The 21,214-nt window shown below is 41.2% G+C and overlaps 1 protein-coding gene across 3 annotated transcripts in view; it reads right to left on the reverse strand.

The window, feature by feature from the left end:
* Positions 1 to 21,214, reverse strand: part of ASIP (agouti signaling protein) — a 138,821-nt gene that overhangs the window by 70,691 nt on the left and 46,916 nt on the right. Inside the window, exon 1 of one of the 3 annotated variants that reach the window (XM_032350925.1) lies at positions 1,315 to 1,488. The exons of the other annotated variants lie outside the window; for them this stretch is intronic. The gene's annotated coding sequence lies outside the window, so the exon portion shown is untranslated. Of the gene's footprint in view, positions 1 to 1,314; positions 1,489 to 21,214 lie in introns of those variants that run through there. 3 annotated transcript variants of the gene reach the window in all.

Below are 21,214 nucleotides of genomic sequence, written 5' to 3' on the forward strand. Positions count from 1 at the left end.
TCTCTTTTGCCCAACTCTGAACACTTGGCTTCTTTCCTTCCTGGTGCCGGGCTGTAACAGCTTACTGTTACAGAGAATGCTTACTCATACTTACTTACTTATTGGAATAAAGAAACATTCATGGCAAAAGTAAGAGATGGCAAGTTTTATGTTATTTTAACTTTTGAGATTCCTCCAGTCGGTCTTAAAGAACCAGAAGGAGTCCTTTTCCAGAAAGATTGCATTCTAACCCAAGGCCACTTCCACAAAATGGGGGTTATGCACTCGATAGTAAAACATCCAACTAAAAGTAATTGTCTAATTCTGAGTTATACATTTCTTTATATTGTTGCATTTTCAGAGCTCCAAAACAACAGAATCCTGTATGTGGTTTCCTAGACCACAGATCTGCCTTTCCAAGCCTAACCTGACAGATACTGAAACCAAATACTTCAACCAACAATTTACTTCTTTTGAGGTAAGGGTTGATCTCTTTTTTACATCTGCCTGACAGGATGTTTGAGTGATCAAATCAAAAGGCTATAGTGTCCCCCCCCCAACCATTCCCGGTAATTACCTTTGCATGGGGCCTTCCTGATGAGGATTGTGCCCAGAGTGAAGCCATCGATCGGTGTTAGTGTCCCGATCCTTAATGAGATCCCTGTGGCTTAAGCAGAAGAGACGCAAATACGCTCCTTACCTTCAATGTGAATCAGTCTTTTCCCTTATTTTCAGAGCAGTCTGGCCAAAGGAACTATTTCATTCTCCGGGTTCGGCTTGATTGGGAGATTTTTAACTTCCTGCTTCCAGGGTCTGGTTCCATTACTCCCTGGACTTGCTCTTCATATTATCTGTGTTTTCCACTCATTGCAACATGGCTGCTCCCTCCATGAGGGTTCTTCTTTCCTACATGTATCTCAATAGAGCTCCCAGTTCTGACACAGTGAAGGGTAGAGACCTGAAGCCTTCTCTTCTCTGATGCAATCTCACCTACCTGTCTACAAGGTGTGATGGTGGCCAGTTGCTTTTACAGTGATTAGGTGCTTAGCTATTTAGAAAAATTCTGCACACAAATAAGAAACTGTGATTCCAAAACTCCAATTAGTGAAATGTGCCAGGCAAAATTCATCTAGGCACCAAGGGCTTGAGAAAATTTTTACTATAGAAGAAACAAACAAACAAAAAATAGAAGAAGATGAAAAGGAAGGAAAGAGGAGGAAGGAGGAGGAGGAGAAGAAATTGAGTCTACAGATATCCCAAGCATAGATAGTGTACTATATCAAAACACCCGCTGAGAAAGAGAAAGAAATTTCTTCTTCCCACACCGGGGCTCACCTCTCACTATACAGGGCCCTGTCCCAGGAGTCGTCAGTAGCAGCTCTCTGTGGTCAATAACAGATAATTCCAGGTCAAAAAGAAGGGTTCTGAAATCAAGATGTTTTTGGATCAATGATTCTCCAAGTGAATCCAGGGATCTCTGGTGGGTCTGCAAAGATTCTTCCAGTTGTTTTGTGGGCTGGGTCAAAACGCAAGGCGTAGAAGTGTGTGGGGTGGTTTTTTTGTTTTGTTTTGTTTTCCTTTGAAACATATTTTCCACTGAGGATTTCAATCAAAACTTAAAAGCACCAAAGCAAGCATGTCTAAAGAGAGCTACAAATAATTGACAGGAATTCAGCAAAAAATCTCAAAAATGTTTTCTTTTGTTTGCTGGCTTATTTATTTAATCTACTAAGCAGGTAAGACTCTTTTGTCCTGCTCAAATAAGTAGTCTGAGGACTATATATCTTAAGACTCACCAGTCCAGATGAAAAAAACCTTGCAAAGCACACCTTTCTGAGGGGAGGGAAGTCAGGTCCTTTCTTCCCTGTTTCCCATTTTCCAGTGTCATTTACTTCCTGGTCCTCTCCAAGCTCTGCTTTTTAGTTCAATGCCCACTTCCCTGGAGTTGGAAGCAGCCACTGCCAGAAAGAACCCTCTTCTGCTTCTTTCACAGCTGTCTTTACTCAGGCTTCCCTTTCAGGGAGCAGGAGCTCAGGTGTGGGGTAAAAGGGACGTCAGCTGAGGCTGTAGCTTAGGAAGATCTGCTCCACACCAAAAGTTAACCCCAGTAGAGCCTGAATTGCTGGAGAGGACTTTTTGAGTTACCTGCTGGCTCAGTTATTAGCCATAAAGCATGACAAAGCTACCAGGCCATGAGATAAAATTTAGTATTTATGGCTAGGTCTGCCTTTCCCTCTCCAACGGAGCAACGTGCACGTTCAGCTATTTGTTGGACCAATTTGCACAACCGTATCTCTTAGAAGGACTTCAAAAGAGGCTGTCTACCCTATAGGTAAATGGTGTGGAAGCTGTAAATTGGAATGGACTTGGACACTGCTAATTGGATTTTGCTGAAGTATTCGCAATATTATTTACCTATCTGTTTAATTCCTTCATGTGTACAAAGTGCTGATAATTCAGATGCCACTCTGAACTACCTAGATTCTGTCGGCCCTCTTAATCCTTTGGTGCAGACCCACCCATGAATAAAGGAAACGATGTTCTTCCCACCTTGCTTGATAAGGTGAAAACAATGTGTTCACTCTTTCAGTGCGATTGGAGGGGGGAAAAAAGAGAAAGAAAAAGAAAAAACCCAATCCCAACATCTGGATGGAATTTATTACATACCTTTCTGGGTCCCATCCCCACCCCCACCCCCCAGACCCTTGGATGTTTCTGCTAATAATTCTCTCTTCCAAAGTCTGCAGAGGCTCAATGATTCAGCGGGCCAGGGAATGATTCTGTGCTGCCAGTTACTATAGGTTGGTTTAAATAGGTTGTCAAAATGCTGTAGCTGTGACCAAATCCCTGGCAGGGGGAGGTGGGGCAGCACATGCCATGCGAGCATGCACATATTAATGTGTGGATACCCAATGGGAGAACTATTTGCCCTTCTGGAGAAACTGGAGGATCTGTATTATATTGTATGGTGTCCCAGCCCTAGAATATGACACATGTGGGTAAAGGTCACAAATATATTTATGTCTTAGGGAGAAGATCTCTGTTTGATGCCAGTCATGGCTAATGTTTCTAGGGTATAGCAGAAAGAGGACTAAAATATTAGAAGATCCTGGTTTCAGTTCTGCCACTTATAAGCCTTGGGATATTAAGCTAATTTATCTGCTTTCTCTGAGCTTCAGCTTCTTTATCAGTAATGTTGGTAAATATTCTCCTCAGTGGAGATACTGGGGAATGAATTGAGATAATGGTTTGTAATTTAATGGTGGGGTTCCAGGCACATGAATAGCATATGAACCTGGGGGAGCACATTATGGCAAAAGAGAACTCTTCCTTGAAAAAAAAAAAAAAGAAGACCCCACAATTATAATGGGAACCAGGGAAGGAGTCCAATGACTGCCAAATACTCCTGTCTTAATGCAACTTTTTGGAGGATATTTGCTCTTAAAGCAGAATGGAGAAGGCACTGAACAGGAAGTTAGGAAATGGGTATTGTTGTCCTGATTCTGGTAACAGACCTAGATAAAATTGGGCAAGTCGTTTAATCTCTATGTCTGTTTCCTCACCCATATAAATGTGATATTCATAATTTCATTTTCCAAAGCATAGTATAATTGTGAAACTTAAATAAGATGAGGTCTATATAAGAAAGTATATAACATATAAAAATAAAATTATAACTGATATGAGTCAAAAACTTCAAAAGAATCCTGCCAACCCAGCAGTGTCTAATGTGCTCTGGCAAGCTTGTCTGAAACTTAGTTTAATCCTGTTTTTGTGGTTGAACGGAATATAACTGGCAATGCTTTCACCGAAAGCCCCCAAATAGCCAGTCCCTCTGTTCTGTGTCTAGTTCTTCAAGGGCAATGAGAAATAACACTAGAAAATGAACAAAGGCTTGCCTCCAGCTAGTCTAAGTCTCCTGTGAGTACATGTTTCAATTTTTTTTTTAAGATTTTATTTATTTATTTGACAGAGATCACAAATAGGCAGAGAAGCAGGTGGGGGGTGGGGGAAGCAGGCTCCCTGCTGAGCAGAGAGCCCGATGTGGGGCTCTATCCGAGGACCCTGGGATTATGACCAGAGCTGAAGGCAGAGGCTTTAACCCATTGAGCCACCCAGGCACCCAGCAGGTTTCAAGTTTTTAAGCCATGTCTTTGATGGCTAGTATTGAGGAGCATGTTTGGAACCCAGTGGTTTCAGGAGCTTGTTCTATGTTCTGACCTTAAAATATAGTAGAGCAAGCCAGGAGATCTGGCAGGCAGGGAAGGGGTCAACCTTGCAACTCTAAGAAGCTTAAGACAAAGTCCTACCCTCAAATCACTCATCACGCAGAACCTTGTAAACACTGACTTCCAACAGCAACCCAGAAGGAGAACAGTCCTGTTTATCAGATTTTTTGTTCCCCTAACAATTGAAGATAATAGTTATAGAAGAAAGTTAGGAAAACCAATGTTTGTCCTATTTTTTGCTTCTGCTTTTTCTTCTATGACCCAGCATATTGCGGATCTGCTCTGGGTGAAGAGATTATGGGAGAGGCTTATGGAGCAGCCTATCAATTCTAAGGTATTGAGGGTTTATCCTTCTCTTATATCAAAGGGCTGCCTGGAAGGTTCTTCCCACTTATGGGTCAGCCTGGGCCCTAAAACAAAGGCATCTACCCCAAACTCTTCTGCATGCACATGAGGACATGTGAACATAGATCTTTGCCCACAAATGCTGCTTTTTGCATAGAGCCACTGAAGCCATGGGTTAGACGGGGAGCAGGGAGGTAGTGAGTGGACAATGAGAATTAGGATTAAATCTTTCCTCAGATGCCCTGGTCTTGGTCTGCAAAGGAAAAGACGATGCTAGCTACCCCAGCTCCAAGCATGCAGCATCTCCTCCCCAGGTTTCCATGAATAATCCCTGCTCACATATCAGTACGGACAGGAACCCACTGGAACTGACACAAACCCTCACATTTAAAGTCCCAAGCAGATCCAAATCCAGACTTGCCAGAGTGGGTTCATATAATCTATCCTTATATAAGGAGTTACTCGCATGAATTTTTCTTTTTTTTTTTTTTAAGATTTATTTATTTATTTGACACAGAGAGAGAGAGAGAGAGAGAGCACAAGCAGGGGGAGAGGCAGTCAGAGGGAGAGGGAGAAACGGGCCCCAGGCAGAGCAGGGAACCCAACACGGGGCTTGATCCTAGGACCCCTAGAGCCTGAGCCCAAGGCAGGCGCCCAACTGACTGAGCCATCTGGGTGCCCCTGAATTTCTTTATAATACTTGTGGATTTTCCTTCAGGAGCAGCTTGGAAAAATCTAAGACCCCCCTCTTAGAGAACCTGAATCTAGTTGGATACATGGTAAGCAAGCCGATAAAGGGCTGCTTCTTAAATATTTTTAAGATGTGGGATATGTCCGTTCATTAGAGACAAGAGCAAATAGGGACAGTTTCCATCTGGGGGGCATCTTCAGGAGATGTGTCTAGCGAGTAGTAGTTCCATTCTTCTAGCCTTTCTTGTTTGAGCTTCCACCTTTCTGGGCTTGAGGAGAGTCCAAGTGGGCCAGAAGTCCAAGGAGAGGAGGCCCCTTGGCAGGAGGGCTATACTTTTGAGTACAGACTGTCAGGATTAGGGTAGGTGCTTCCCCCTTACCCAAAAATCTTGTCCCCTGGCTGGCCCTCCTTCCTCTAGTTTTTTGGGCCCTGTGATCTTTGCAAAGCAAACCATATGGTTTTGATTCTGGCTTCTAACTTACTAAGAGCATTTCATGTCGCTGGTGGCAAGAAGCCCTCTGGCCTCTTTTAGCAGCTACTCTGCATCTAAGAGAGGATGCCAGCTCTTTGGGACTCTCTCATAAAAGCCCAGTGGAGGGTAACATACAGTGTGGAGGAGGGATACCCAGAATGGCTGTAGGGGTGGGGAGATATTCCTGGGATTCAAAGAGATAGACTCTTAAGTTTAGGCACCTGTGGGTGTGTGTCCAGAGAACTGCCCCCCACCATCCACTGCAAATTTCCATCTCAGTCTTCTGGTGAGACGACCCTCCCAAGAGACAGGAGAGCAGGACCTAGTCCTTCTGAAAGAGATAGGGAAGGGAAGTATTATCTGACATAGGGACCACACAGATTTTCTAATCCCACAAATTGGCGCTTCAAGTCACCGAAACAGCTGCAGTCAGATTAACTTCAGATGAGTTTCAGTGGGGTTCAGCGGAAGAAAACTCTGTGATTTGAGTGGTAAGGAAGGTGAAGGTTAGGGGAAGTTAATCACTTCTCAGAAGGTATCAAAGACACTCTTATGTGAAAGGGATGATGGTCACAAGCTAAGAAAAACCCAAAAGTAACATTTTGCTTATTTATATAATGCTTTCATTTGGTCTTGTTTTTGGACCCACGCATTTGCTGACATTTCCGCTTGGAATGCTTTTTAAAGTGGTTCCCCATATAGATATCCCCCCTCTCCCCTCTTTTTTTTTTTTTGATTTAGCAAAAACTTCAAGCATCTCCTACATTTTGTTAGTTATCTCTTTCTTGTCCTCCAAATTTCAATGTCTCCTCCTCAGAGCGGGCTTACCCGACTAACCTCTCTCAGGTGATCCCTTCTTATTCCCTATCATATTATTTATTTCCTTCCCAGAACTCCTCATTATTTGATATTATAGGCATTCCCCCATTTTATTTTGCTTCACCTTATTTTTCAGATATTACATTTTTTACAAGTTGAAGATTTGTGGCGACCCTGCATTGAGCAAGTCTATTGGTGCCATTTTTCCAAAAGCATTTGCTCACTTTGTGACACTGTGTCACATTTTGGTAATTCCCACAATATTCCAAGGTTTTTCATTATTATTATATTTGTCATGGTGATCTGTGTTCAGTGATCTTTGCCGTTATAATTGTTTGGAGGTGCCACCAATGGTGCTCATGTAAGATGGCAAACTTAATTGCTAAATGTATGTGTGGTGACTTTTCCGCCAATACGTTGTTCCTTCATCTCTTTCCCTCTCCTTCGGCCTCCCTGTTCTCTGAGACACAACAATATGGAAATTAGGCCAATTAATAACCCTACAGTGGCCCTAAGTGCTCAAGTGAAAGGAAGAATTGCATGTGTCTCACTTTAAATCAAAAGCTAGAGATGATTTAGCTTAGTGAGGAAAGCATGTCAAAAGCTGAGAGGGGCCAAAAGTTAGGCCTCTTGCATCAAACAGTTAGCCAAGTCGTGAGTGCAAAGGAAAAGTTCTTGAAGGAAATTAAAAGTATTATTTCAGTGAACACACAAATGATAAGAAAGCAAAGCAACCTTACTGTTGATAGGGAGACCGTCTTAGAAGTCTGTATAGAAGATCAAACCAACTACAACAGTCCCTTAGGCCAAACCCTAATCCATAGCAAGGCTCTAACTCTCTTCAATTCTGTGAAGGCTGAGAGAGGTGAGGAAGCTGCAGAAGAAAAGTTCAAAGTGAGTAGTGGTTTGTTCTAAAGGTTTAAGGAGAACAGGTGTCTTCATAACATAACTGCAAGGTGAAGCAGTGAGTGATGATATAGAAGCTGCAGGAAGTTTTTTTTGTTTTGTTTTGTTTTGTTTTACTTTTTAAAAAGATTTTTATTTATTTAACACAGAGAGAGAGATCACAAGTAGGCGGAGAGGCAGGCAGAGAGAGAGGGGGAAGCAGGCTGCCTGCTGAGCAGCGAGCCCAATGCGGGGCTCGATCCCAGGACCATGAGACCATGACCTGAGCTGAAGGCAGAGGCTTAACTCTCTGAGCCACCCAGATGCCCCAAACTGCAGGAAGATATCCAGAAAATCTGGCTAAGATAATTCATGCAGGTGGCTACAGTAAACAACAGATTTTAGATGAAATAGCCTTATACTGGAAAAAGATGCCATCTCAGACTTTCATAGCTACAGAGGAAAAGTTTAATGCTTGGCTTCAAAGCTTCAAAGGACAGGCTGACTTTTGTGCTAGGGGCCAGTGCGGCTGGTGGCTGTAAGTTGAAGTCAGTGCGCTCAATGACCATTCTAAAAATCCTGGGGCCCTTAAGAAGTATGCTAAATTTATTCTGCCTATGCTCTATAAATTTACCAACAAACCTGGATGACAGCACATCTGTTTACAAGATTCACTGAATATGAAAAGCCCGCTGTTGAGATCTAGGACTCAGAAAAAAGATTCCTTTCAAAATATTATTGTTTATTGACAATGCACCTGATCACCTAGGAGCTCTGAAAGAGATACACAAGATTCATGTTGTCTTCATGCCTGCTAACACCGCATCCTTCTGCAGCCCATGGATCTAGAAGTAATTTTGACTTTCAAGTCTTATTATTTAAAAAATACATTTCACAAGACTGTAACTGCTATAGGTAGTGATTCATCTGTTCTTACATATCTGGGCAAATTAATAACCTTCTGGAAAGGATTAACCATTTTAGATGCCATTAAGAACATTGGGTGAATGGGCTCCTGGGTGGCTCAGTGGGTTAAGCCTCTGCCTTCGGCTCAGGTCATGATCTCAGGATCCTGGGATCGAGCTCCCTCTCTCTCTGCCTGCCTCTCTGCCTACTTGTGATCTCTCTCTGTCAAATAAATTAATAAAAATTTTTTTTTAAAAAGAACATTTGTGATTTATGGGAAGAGGTCACAATATCAACATTAGCAGACTTCAGTGAAAGAAGCAGCTGCAGATGTGATGGAAATAACAAGAGAGCAAGAAGTGGAGCTGAATGGAGGACACAGGGAGATGGAGAGGAGAAGGGAGTTGAAGGAAATTGGAAGGGGAGATGAACCATGAGAGACTATGGACTCTGAAAAATAATCTGAGGGTTTTGAAGGGGCGGGGGTGGGAGGTTGGGAGAGTCAGGTGGTGGAGCACCACCAGTGCATGGAGCACTGGGTGTGGTGCATAAACAATGAATTCTGTTACGCTGAAAAGAAATTAATTAAAAAAAAAAAGAAGAAGAAGAAGAAGCAGAGCTGAAGGTGAGACTAGATTACTGCAATCCTGTGATAAAACTTCCATGGATGAGGAGTTGCTTCTTACAGATGAGTAAAGAAAGAGGTTACTTGAGATGGAAACTACTCTTGGTGAAGACTGTTGAAATGACAACAAAGAACTCAGAATATCACATAAACCTACTTGATAAAGCAGTGGCAGGATTTGAGAGGACTGAAAGAAGTTCTCTTGTGAGTAAAATGCTATCAAACGGGATTGCATGCTACAGAGAAATTGCTTGTGAAAGAAAGAGTCAATTTTTGTGGCACATTTCATTGTGGTCTTATTTTAAGAAACTGCTACATTCACCCCAACCTTCAGCAACCACCATCCTGATCAGTTAGCAGCCATCAACATTAAGTCAAGACCGCTCCACCAGCAAAAAGATCAGGATTAACCAAAAGTGCCAATGATGGTTAGCATTCTTTTAGCAATCAAATGGCTTTTATTTTATTTTTTAAAAGATTTTATTTATTTATTTGACAGAGAGAGAGAGAGAGAACAAGAGAGCACAGCAGGGGGAGCGTCAGGCAGAGGAAGAGGGAGAAGCAGGCTCCCCACTTAGCAGGGAGCCAGATGTGGGGCTCCATCCCAGGACCTTGGGATTTTGACCTGAGCTGAAGGCAGACGCTTAACCGACTAAGCCACCCAGGCTCCCCGACAAAATGTCTTTTAAATAATGCAAGTACGTGTTTTTTTAAGACGTAATGCACACTGAATAGCCTGCAGTATAGTTATGTTACACTGTGGTTGAAACCAAAAAATTCATTTGGCTTGCTCTGAGATACTCATGGTATCTGGATGAGTGGTAGACTGGAACCGAAACTTCAATATCCCCACAATATACCTGTATCTCGTTTGTTTACTCATTCTGTTGTGAGTTATATAACCATAATGTAAGCTCCATGAAAACATCCTATCTATCTTGTTCACTGCTGCATCTTCAGTGCCTTAGAATAGTGCCTGCAGGGCATCAGATGTTCAATCAGTATGAACCGAACAATGGAATGAATGAGTGGAGTGTTGGGATTGGGAGAACTAGCCGAGGAAAGCTAAGTAAAACTGGAGTGGTATGTATATGGCTAGAAAAAAAGAGAAATCTGGAGAGGAAATCGGGGCCAGTAATCAATCTTCTGAGAAGGGGAAATAGAAAGTGAAAACAAAAGAACAACCACATTTTTTTTCTTTGTGAAAGAATGAATCATTCTTACCTTTCTCTACACTCCCCATCCCAAAAGACTGACCAGGGTCATTTGTTCTGGAGATCAGGACTTTTCTCACCCAGAAGACAAATGAACAAATTTGAGAGGCTTTTGTTTTTGAAATCAGCCCAGAGTCTCAGAGGTGACCAAGTTGTTTTGACTGAGAGAAGGAAGTGCTCTTTGGATTAGATGGGGACAGAGGAGAGAGAATCTCCCAAGCCTCGCTCTGAAGTGAATGGTGCTAAAGGGCATGGTAGTCTTCTTGGACAGCCAGGTCCTGCTTCACTCTCCCACAGACCCCTGGGATGGCAGAACCTTGAATGGGGAGGACTGTGTGCTCAGGGAGGTGAGCAAAGACACTGCCGTGTGGGAGCCTCAGCAGAAGTCTCCATGCCCCAGCTAGGCTTAGAGAAAAGGTCCTAGAATAGATCTTTTTCCTGGGCAAAGAGTTTCAAGGGTGGCCAGCACTGATCAGAGATTTTCCCCAAATACCTATAAGCCCCTGAAAAAGGACCAAGGTTGGATTTTATACCCATTGGTGGATATTTAGTCTAGAAAACCAGAGGATATTTAATCTAGAAAACTAAAGAAATGTGATGTTTCCACAACCCATATGTCATGGAACAAGGCTTTACCTGTTAACGGTGTTTAACACCAACCTTCACCCCTTCCTTTAAAGTATTTAGGTTTCTTGGTTCAAAGAAACCACCAACTTGATTTGTGAACCTGCCTCTCAGGAGTTGGAAGCTGGAAGTGTTCCAGAAGATGTGTGTATGGGTGTGCATGCTGCTCTATGAAACATGCCTATTCCTGTCCCGTTCCTCTCTTACCAATTCAAAGAGCCTGAGTCAAAGGTAGACTTGGATAAAGACATCCCCTGGAAGTGGAAGAAAATGTTGCTGGGCAGAGTGGCATGCAAGATTGGGATTGCTCAGGACTGGGGCTCCTCAGGCTCCCCTGTGAAACCCATCTGCAGGTCTGCACTGCCCCCAGGTGGCCACACCAGAGCTCTGCACCCCCCACCTTGGTTTGGGGAGAAGAATATCTGAGATATGTGTGTCTCTTCCAGTTAGCTGGAGCTCTTTGGAGACCTAGTAGTGTGTAGACAAGGGGAAAAGCCAAGATCTGTAATCACCAAATTGGACACTGAAATGTCTAATAAATGTCTTTTTCCAATGTCACTGTATGATTTTGGCATAAATATATTCAGAAAAATCAATTCAGTTCACTAGCTAAAATGTTCAGGGATTTGGGGCAAGGGAACGTCAGGTAACTGAGGTTTAGCTAAAATAATTTTTCTGTTTTTATTATTAAAGACTTTTTTAAACCTATGAATACTCTTCTGACATTCAATCATTCAAACAATGATTAGTGACTTAGTTTATGCTATGCCCTATATTAGAAATGGAGGATATAAAGACATTGTCTCTGTCTGAAAAGAGCCCATGTTTCAGATAAAGAGTTATGTAAGTATAATGTAATTATATTTACTTATCATCAAGGACCACTCCTTAACAGCCATACATAAGGGACTGGTACCCTAAGTTTATATCCATTCAGGTATATTTTCTTGATTTTGTACAGGTAACATGAGTGATGTATAGACAAAATCTGTGTAACTATTATTTGTGAAGATTTTATTTATTATTTGACAGACAGAGATCACAAGTAGGTTGAGAGAGAGGTGGTGGAGTGGGGGTAAGCAGGCTCCCCGCCAAGCAGAGAGCCTGACACAGGGCTCAACCCCAGGACCTTGAGATCATGACCTGAGCCAAAGGCAGAGGCTTAACTCACTGAGCCACCCAGGCGTCCCATAACTATTATTTATAAAATAAAATATCTGAGTCTCTTAAAGTCAGTTTAAGGAATTCAAGGCTGGCCTCTGCCTTCGGCTCAGGTCATGGGCTCTCTGCTTAGCAGGGAGCCTGCTTCTCTCTCTCTCTCTCTCTCTCTGCCTGCCTCTCTGCCTACTTGTGATCTCTGTCTGTCAAATAAATAAATAAAATCTTAAAAAAAAAAAAAAGAAATTCAAGGTCATCCTAAGAGAAAATTGGAAACACCGTCATTAGACACCCAGCCCTGAGGACATCCACCTTAAAGTTATTAGGCCTGTAGACAGAGATGAAACTGACAAACCTTACATTCTTTGTCCTAGTCTGCAGTAGGGAATTTACTCTTCTTCTGAGAAGGGACTTTAGATGTCAAAGGAAAACAAAGATTGAAAACAAACTCCTCTCTGAAAGTGTATAAATCAGCTATGGAAAAAATTTCAGAAGTCTTTTGGCCAGTGAATCTTTCTGCCCAGCCTGGTATACTGCTGAGGCCGTGTGCCCAGATTCTAACAAAAAACCAACTTCTGCGGTTAGAATTATTTATTAATGACTCCCCTTCTCATTGTGGATCATTCATGGCAACATCTAAGTAACCAATTGGTTCCTTTTTGTCCCCCTCATTCATTAATCAGTGCATTCCCAAAGGCTACACATTTTGATTTTCAAACCAAGTTAAACATAATGAGAAATCTCACTGCTGCCAATGCCACCCCAAATCTCAAAGTTAAATATAAGGTATTTGGGGGTTGTCTATTGTTTTTAGAGAATTCTTGCCAAGCTCCTTGCAGAAAAATAAATTGACCTCATTAATATATCATGTCATCACCATTGGCCCATTTTCTTTCCGATTTTGGTGATGAACTCCTTCTATCACCAGAGCAGACTTTAATTGTCAGATTTCTGAAGCAATTCTCCTTTGGACTTACCTGTGGAAATGGCCGAGTGGGAAGGGTCAGTGAACTCAGAGACCAAGCTTTAGTTCGGTGACTTTGGTAGCCCTGCTTTCCCACTCCTTTTTATGCAACCCTGAGCTGTAAATTACCTCAAGCTGTGGTGCCACCCCTCAGACCACTTTATCTGGCCTCCTAGATCTTCTGTGCTCTCAGGGCTCAGGGCCCTTTATATTCTCCTGCTCCCTGGCCTTCTCTGTCTCAAGGATCTCTACCTCCCAGGGAGTTAAAACTCAGCAAGAGTTTCCCTGGTGGGAGTTATTTTGCTTTAAGGCTACTTTTCTATCACATTTCTAATATGGAAGCAGCCATAAATTAAAATGCACAAAACTTAATTTTGACACAAAGGATTTGGTGCAATTGAATTTCAGGCATTGTCTGGGTCTCCCTGAAGTTGAGCCTGCTGTGTAGGGACTTCCTGTCCATAGCTTTGGAGCAGTTTGATAATTTGAAACATCACTTAGCTATGAGAGATCCCTGGTACAGCCAGAACCCAACAGATTCCTTTCTTTCATCTCTTCCTCTTCCTCTTCCCACCCTCCTTTCCTTCCTTTCTTTCCTTCTTTCTTGTAAGCTGTATGCCCAATGTAGGGCTTCAACCCACAACCCCAAGATCAAGAGTTGCATGCTCTACCAACTGAGCAGCCAGGTGCCCCCAACAGATTTCTTAATTAGGACTTCATCCAGTGCCATTCTCCAAATTGAATCAATACCACTTACTAGCTATGTGACCTTAACAAGTTATTTAACCTCTTTGGGCCTCAGCTTCCCCAGATGTAAAATAGGGACAATGATACTCCACAGTGTTAATGTGAACTTTAAATGAGATATAATATGTATAATACATAAATCCCAGTTCCTTTAACCTACCTTCTACATTTTAGAGAGAATCTATTCACCTGCCTACCTCTTGCTTCATAGGTGGTATAAGACTTGGGTTGAAATATTCCTCAAGGGCACTTCTAGGAAGGATATGGGGTGAATACCCTAGAAAATAACAAGGACTGGTCTCTCTCTTTCTCAGATTACAATGGTAAGACCAAGAGATACTCTGTCCGAATTTAGCTCCACTTCTGAGAATGCTTGCAATGTTCATTTCTGGGACAAGCCTATTAGTAGGCAAGACCAGGATTCATTAACATATCCCAGCCCAGAATCTTGAAGACAGCAATGATTTTTATCTTACAGCATGGGATGGAAGATATATAGGGCTCTTAAGGGCAAAAGTATTTGTCACAAGAACATGACGTTAATGTTCTAGATGTTAGATGTTCTAGATAATTATTTACATGACTCACAACTCTTTGAAGCAGGAATCCTCTTACTCATGCTTATTTCCTTTAAGTATCCACCATATTTCTTTGCACATTGAAGGCACTTGTTAAATTTCATGGGCTCAGTATCCTAGAACATGAAATTGAAGGGAAAAAATGTAACTTATAATTACTAGAGGGTAAGATCCAGACTGACTAAAAGAACCAGGAAGAAACCAAAACTGGGCAGAATCTTTTCTTCTTTCTTCCTTTCTTCCTTCCTTTCTTTCTTGTTTCTAATTTTTTTTAAAAAAAGATTTATTTATTTTAGAGAGTGAGAGAGTGTACATGTGAGTGGGGGAAGGAGCAGAGGGAGAGAGAAAGAAATCCTCAGACTCCCTGCTGAATGCAGAACCCCATGGGGCTTGATCCCAGGTCCCTGAGATCATGACCTGAGCTGTAATCAAGAGCCAATGCTTAACTGACTGAGCCATCCAGGTGCCCCTGCCAGAACTCTTTTCTATGTATCAGACTTGGCTCACATAACTTTTATCTGAGGACCTTCACGATCTACTAGAAAGTTACTCTTACACTCAAGAAGACTATCTTAGGGGGCACCTGGGTGGCTCAGTGGGCTAAAGCCTCTGCCTTCGGCTCAGGTCATGATCCCAGGTCCTGGGATCGAGCCCCACATCGGGCTCTCTGCCCAGCCGGGAGCCTGCTTCCTCCTCTTTCTCTGCCTGCCTCTCTGCTTACTTGTATTCTCTGTCTGTCAAATAAATAAATAAATAAATAAATAATCTTAAAAAAAAAAAAAAGAAGAAGACTATCTTAGGATATGTTGTTAGCAGCATAACTGGCTAAAACAGTGGCTGAAATAGATAGTATTCTTCCTCAAGCCATGCTTAGTTACCAGCAAGTGATAAGTAAAACCTTTCCTCCTACTGTGGAATGGGTTAAGACAGAATGGCACCAGCCATTTTGAACTGCGCATGGGTCTGGAGCTTGGTTCAAATCCCCTCTATTTGGAAAGAGTCCTATTGCTTAAGAAAATTGAAGTTTTTCAGTCAATCATTACCTCCTCTGTGTTTTGTCCTTGATGCTAATGGTGTGTGTGCTACGGTAATTCATTAATTAAAATTCTCCTTTCCCTTAAAACTTAGTTTCGCTACTTTCGGGCTCACTAGTATGATTTTTTTTTTCCCTGAGAGCTAAAAGGGGAGTGTTTCAGGCTGGGGGAGTCAGAAGCAGAGAGAATGACTAGGGTATGAGTAAACTGCTAATGCTATTGTCTCCACCACTAGATTTTAACTCTGTGTATCCATACTGCCTGGTGGGATTCCATGGTGGCTATTCAATAAATGCTTACTTATTAACAAATGAATATAACCAACATTGCAAAAAATTGTATGTGTGAGATTGATAGGATAGGTAATACGCACCAGAGAAGTGCAGAAGAAGAAATTCTTGTAGGCCAAGACGGTCAAGGAAGTTTCTATGGAAGGAGTAGGAAAATTCCATGGAAGAATTTGACTCTCTGGACAAAGATGGGATGAGATATGATAAGAATATGGACTTTCAAATCACTTAAACTCTGTGAGCCTCAATTTTCTTCTTCTTTTTTTAAAAAATATTTTTCTTTATTTATTTGAGAAAGAGAGAGGATGAGAGGCAGAAACATGAGAAGGGGGAGAGTCAGAGGGAGAAACGGACTCCCTGCCAAGCAGGGAGCCTGATGCAGGTATCAACTCCCGGACTCCAGGATCATTATCAGGCCCTCTATCCAAAAATTTACGTTTAAAAAAATCAGGGCAATAAGTCTACATCGTACATAAAGAGTAAATGAGACAGCTATATTAAGTAATTAGCACAGAGCATGATGCACACAAAAGAATTTTTTTCCTTTTGTAAGTCATCTTCCTTCTACCAACCTGTATAGTCATCCCACTGGACTTGAAAGGTGTCCTGACAGTATTCTGGAGTTCACAGTATCATTTCCTTCGCCAGCCAAGGAACTTTCTAGCTCCTCTAGTGAAAGATATTTCAGGGAGTCTTTGTTCTCTCTCTAAGGACAAATGAGATAAATAAGCATGCTAAATACTTTTTATCTTCGAACCTTGAGCACATATGACTATGGGAAACCTTTTTACTAAGCAATGCATCTCCAATTTTATTTCCATTTCCACTTCACAGAACTTTATTATTGGAAGAGCCCTTTGACATAATTTTATATATATTTCTTTTTTACATATTTAAAAAAAAGCATTAACCTAGAGTAATTATGTGATTCACTCAAGCTAGTTAATTGCAGAACTATGAATATATACTTGTGTAGTTTTTATGTGGACATGTGTTTTCATTTCTCTTGGGTAGAATCGATGGTTCATATGGTAACTCTATATTTAACATTTTGAGAAGCTGCCAAACTGTTTTCTAAAGTAGCTGCATCGTGGCACCCTGGGGTCACAAGAAGATTATGGCTCATAAGCAGATACTATGGATAGGAAATAGATACTGCAGAGAAACTACTTCTCCAAGCATGTACTACATTAACCATGTGTTTCAAACATTTTTTATAATTAAACAGATTTTTATTTATTTATTTGACAGAGAGATCACAAGTAGGCAGAGAGGCAGGCAGAGAGAGAGAGAGAGAGAGGAGGAAGCAGGCTCCCTGCGGAGCAGAGAGCCTGATGTGGGACTCAATCCCAGGACCCTGAGATCATGACCTGAGCCGAAGGCAGAGGCTTAACCCACTGAGCCACCCAGGCACCCCTAACCATGTGTTTCAAATTCATACTATCTACGTAGTTCAGGAATGTTGAATTGAGAAATTAACATAAAAGTGGGTTTAGAACTGATCAAATACAGAGGTGTCCATGGACAGGGTAACCTAAAAGTCTATACCTAGACAAACTATAATTTAAAAGTGAAATAAATGTATTTAAAGACTTAAAGAGGGGCACCTGGTTAAACATCTGCCTTTGGCTCAGATCATGATCCCAGGGTGCTGGGATAGAGCTCTACGTTGGGCTGCCTGCTCAGTGGGGAGTCTGCTTCTCCCTCTCTCTCTGCTTGCTGCTCCACCTGCTTATGCTTGCGTTCTCTCTCTCTGTCAAATAAATAAATAAAATCTTAAAAAGAAAATAAAGACCTATAGAGACTTAAAACGTTCACCATCAAAACACTCTTACTGAAAGAACTATGAAGGAAGGTACTCAAACCAGAATCAAAACCTAGAAGGAAATAGGAGAGTGCAAGGAACAATGGCGAAAAAAAAGTTGTTAAAATGTTGACACATCATGCTAGCTTATAGGACTAGCATACCCTTTAAGCTAAAAAAAAAAAAAAAAAATTACAGGGTAATCTTATCCATGAACATAGTTGTAAAAATCCCAAATAAAATATAAACAAATCAGATTCAATTCATGATCAAGAAGGATATTGCCACAGGAATGGTTCCACATTAGAAACTTTATGTATGGGTGGGGGATGGGCTAGATGGGTGATGAATATTAAAAGAGGGCACTTGCTGTGATGAGCACTGGGTGTTGTATGTAAGTGATGATATATGTAAGTGATGAATTCTGCAGAAACCAATATGTTAAGTAAAATTTGAATTAAAAAGAGAAAAAAGAAACTTTATGTAATTCAAAACTATATAATCACTTCAAATATATGAAAAAAATTAAATAGAACACCCATTCATGATTTTGCTCTATCTGTATTCATGATTTTTTACTCCTCTATATTCTGCATTTTCCCATTCCCCTGCACAGAGAAAACCCCATCTCCAAAATCTTATTAGGAAGAGATCCCATCTAGAGAGTCTGTACATTTTTTTTTTTTTTTTGCAAAAGAGGAGAAGCTATTAGGATGTATTTCCTGCCCTTTACAAGTCTGATTAAAGTCCTCAGCAGAGTCTTCAGAAGATCAGATACAACGTTTTGAATATAAGCAGTTATTTGCCACATCACAAACTTTCCTTGTTCTTGCCCACCTAATTTGCAGCAGATGACTTTACCTCCTACTTTTAAGATGAAAAGAGAACCCCCTAGTAATAAACTCCTCTAAGTTCTTTCCATCTTTTCTACTCCTTTCTTTCAACCCAAGAGTCCCTGCCCCTGTTCAAGGCCTACTCTTCCACTAGATCCCTTCGTCACACCTTGCCCTATCCTTTCTCTCTCTTCCATTCTTACCTTCTTTCTAGAAATAATTCACTTTGGCTAAGCTCTTCAGTCTCATCTTTTCTATTGTTCTTTTCTCCCTTTCCCTACCACCCATTTTAAAAAAAAATTTTTTTTTAAGATTTTATTTATTTATTTATTTGGAAGAGAGGGAGTGTGACAGAACGCGAGTGGGAGATGGGCAGAGGAGACAGGGAGAGAGAGAAACCCAAGCAGGGTCAACACACACAGAGCCCAGTGTGGGGCTCAGTCTCACAACCCTGAGATCATGACATGAGCTAAAATCAAGAGTCGGACGCTCAACCCACTGAGCAACCCAGGCACCCCGATTCCTTTCTTTGCAGCATGTGGCACTGCTGACCTCTCTTCCCAAAACACAATCCTGCTTTGGTTTCTATGACATCACCCTTTTCCTTGTCCTGTTTCTCTGATGGCTCTCTTTTCAGATCCCCTTAATAGAGGGCATCCTCGTGTGCCAGCCTTCTAAATGTTAGCATTGCCCAAAGGTTCCAGAGCACCTAAATTTGTAAGGTCTTTGTGAAGTTTAAGTAATATAATGCATTTGAAGTACTTGGCACTACTGAATAAGGAAAGGGTTAAGATATAGGCAGAGAGAGACAGGGAGCCCAGCTTGGCTTTAACACTATTCCTGGTAGGCAGAAGCACTAAGTCAGAGTGAACTAAAGGTAAGAAAACAGACCACGTGGCCTCGGATGTTAGGGAGTCTTTTTTTTTTTTTTTTTTGGCAGCTACACTGTATCATAGAAAATGACTAAATCTCAAAGAAGTCAGTCATGAAGGGTGTTATCAGTAGTCCATGCTCAAACCAAGATGGTGCAAGAAATTCAAGGCCACAAGCTTCCTAGTCAGTTCTCAATAGAAGACTGACACTAAAATTCCTCAGTGACAACCCATTCAGGAACCCTCTCACTCCAGAGTGCTTCTTTCCTTTCTGCTCTCACCTTCACTAAATAAAACTTTCACTTCACTTCACCCTTTCGTGTCTGCAAGATTCATTCTTCAACTCTGTGAGACAAGAACCCTGTGATCCTGTAACACTATGTCTGGCACAGAGTAAAAATCACTCAGTAAATGGTTAGGAGGATGAGGACAATGACAGTGATGACGATGATGATGATTCACTATTTTCTTCCAGCTTCGTACACTCTATTTGAGTCATCTCGTCCACTCTCAGGGCTTCAGCTCCTGCACGCAAATTGATGACTCTTAAATTAGTATCTCCAGTAGTTGAGACCTTTTTTCAAAGCATGTATTTTCTGCCGCCTATCAGATATTTCCTGACCACTATTAAGTAAAATTAGGTACTCTTAGAGTAGCCTTTATACGGTTGTTAATATTAAAGTTTTGTGTTAACATCTTGGTTTTTCTCACTACCACTGTGTCTTCACATGTAGCACATTCCCATCAGAGAGCAAATCCTTCTCCCTTACAATCAGAATCAGGGTGGATAGGGTGGTACTTCGGTAACTGGCTCTTGAAAACTACAGTTTATCTTTATAAGGGCATATGCCTTCCCTGATCTCACTTCAGAATCATTGCTTGACGAGGAGCTCACTAATGTCAAGAATTATTTTATTCATCTCTGTGTCTCTAAGGCCTGGAATGCTGATTAATATATTGGTTACTTATTGAATATTCCTGAATGAATTAGTGAATGACATCAGAATTTGCTTATATGTGTTCCCAAACTCTCTTGTGTGTAGTAAATTAAAGCTAGACTTTGGATTTTAAAAAATTAACAGTTTTTATGAATTCAAGTCTAGTCAGTTTATTTTTTTAAAGGTTTTATATTTATTTATTTATCTATTTATTTATTTGAGAAAGAGAGAAAAGAAGGAGAGAGAGAACATGAGTGGGCTCAGGGGCAGGGGGAGGAGTAGGCTCTCTGCTGAATAGGGAGCCGGATGTTAGGCTCAATCCCGGACTCCAGGATCATGACCAGAGCTGAAGGCACTTAACCAACGGAGCCACCCAGGTGCTCCCCAGTCCAGTCAGTTTAAATGCAACTTAGTGAAACCATATTGCTACTTACCTCAATACAGATGGTCTAAAACATTAACCTTGTTAATTTATAAAACCCTAGTCTATGCCTTCTTCAACATAGTTATGTTCCATAAGGCCATTGGCAGTGAATGGGCCACCAGCTTCAGCATTTAGGCTCTAATACCTATGTGGAAAGTCTCTGAATATGTGTAAAAAATATTCCTAAATGCTTGTGGGCAGTATATATACAATCTAAGTGATTTTCTCCTCTGGCACATATCAAAAGAGCACTTGTCTTTTCATGGAAATGGATCACATTAGATGCTCATTCATAAAAGAAATTACCATGTATTTAAGCCATCCAGAAAACACAGCCATTCATAGGCATATTGGTATTATTGGCACTCAGTGACATAATAGCCTTCCTTCTAAACACAATCATCAGTTGAAATCTTCTGTGACCCTCAATGGACTAAAAATTAAATAAAGCCGAAGACAAAAGTATTAACAACCAGCACGTTGTTTTGAGAAGAAAGATTTATAGCTTCTGAAAATAAAGATAGTTTATCTTCAGTCTCAATGCATAGGTATATAATAACAGTTTGGGCTGTTGCTAAATAAAAATAAAAATTTAAGCGATAATTTCATTCATTGGAAAATATGTATTGAGCTTTATGGAAGACACTACATAGAGGAAAGACAATCCCTGCCTTCCAAAAGCTTTTAGATTATTGGGGACCACAGATTAATAAACCAAGTATAGGAAAGGCATTCCCAAGCAGAGGCAACAGTACATGCAAAGACACAGAGGTCAGAGACAGG

This window comes from Mustela erminea, chromosome 7 (assembly GCF_009829155.1).
Source record: "Mustela erminea isolate mMusErm1 chromosome 7, mMusErm1.Pri, whole genome shotgun sequence".
NCBI lineage: Eukaryota > Metazoa > Chordata > Mammalia > Carnivora > Mustelidae > Mustela > Mustela erminea.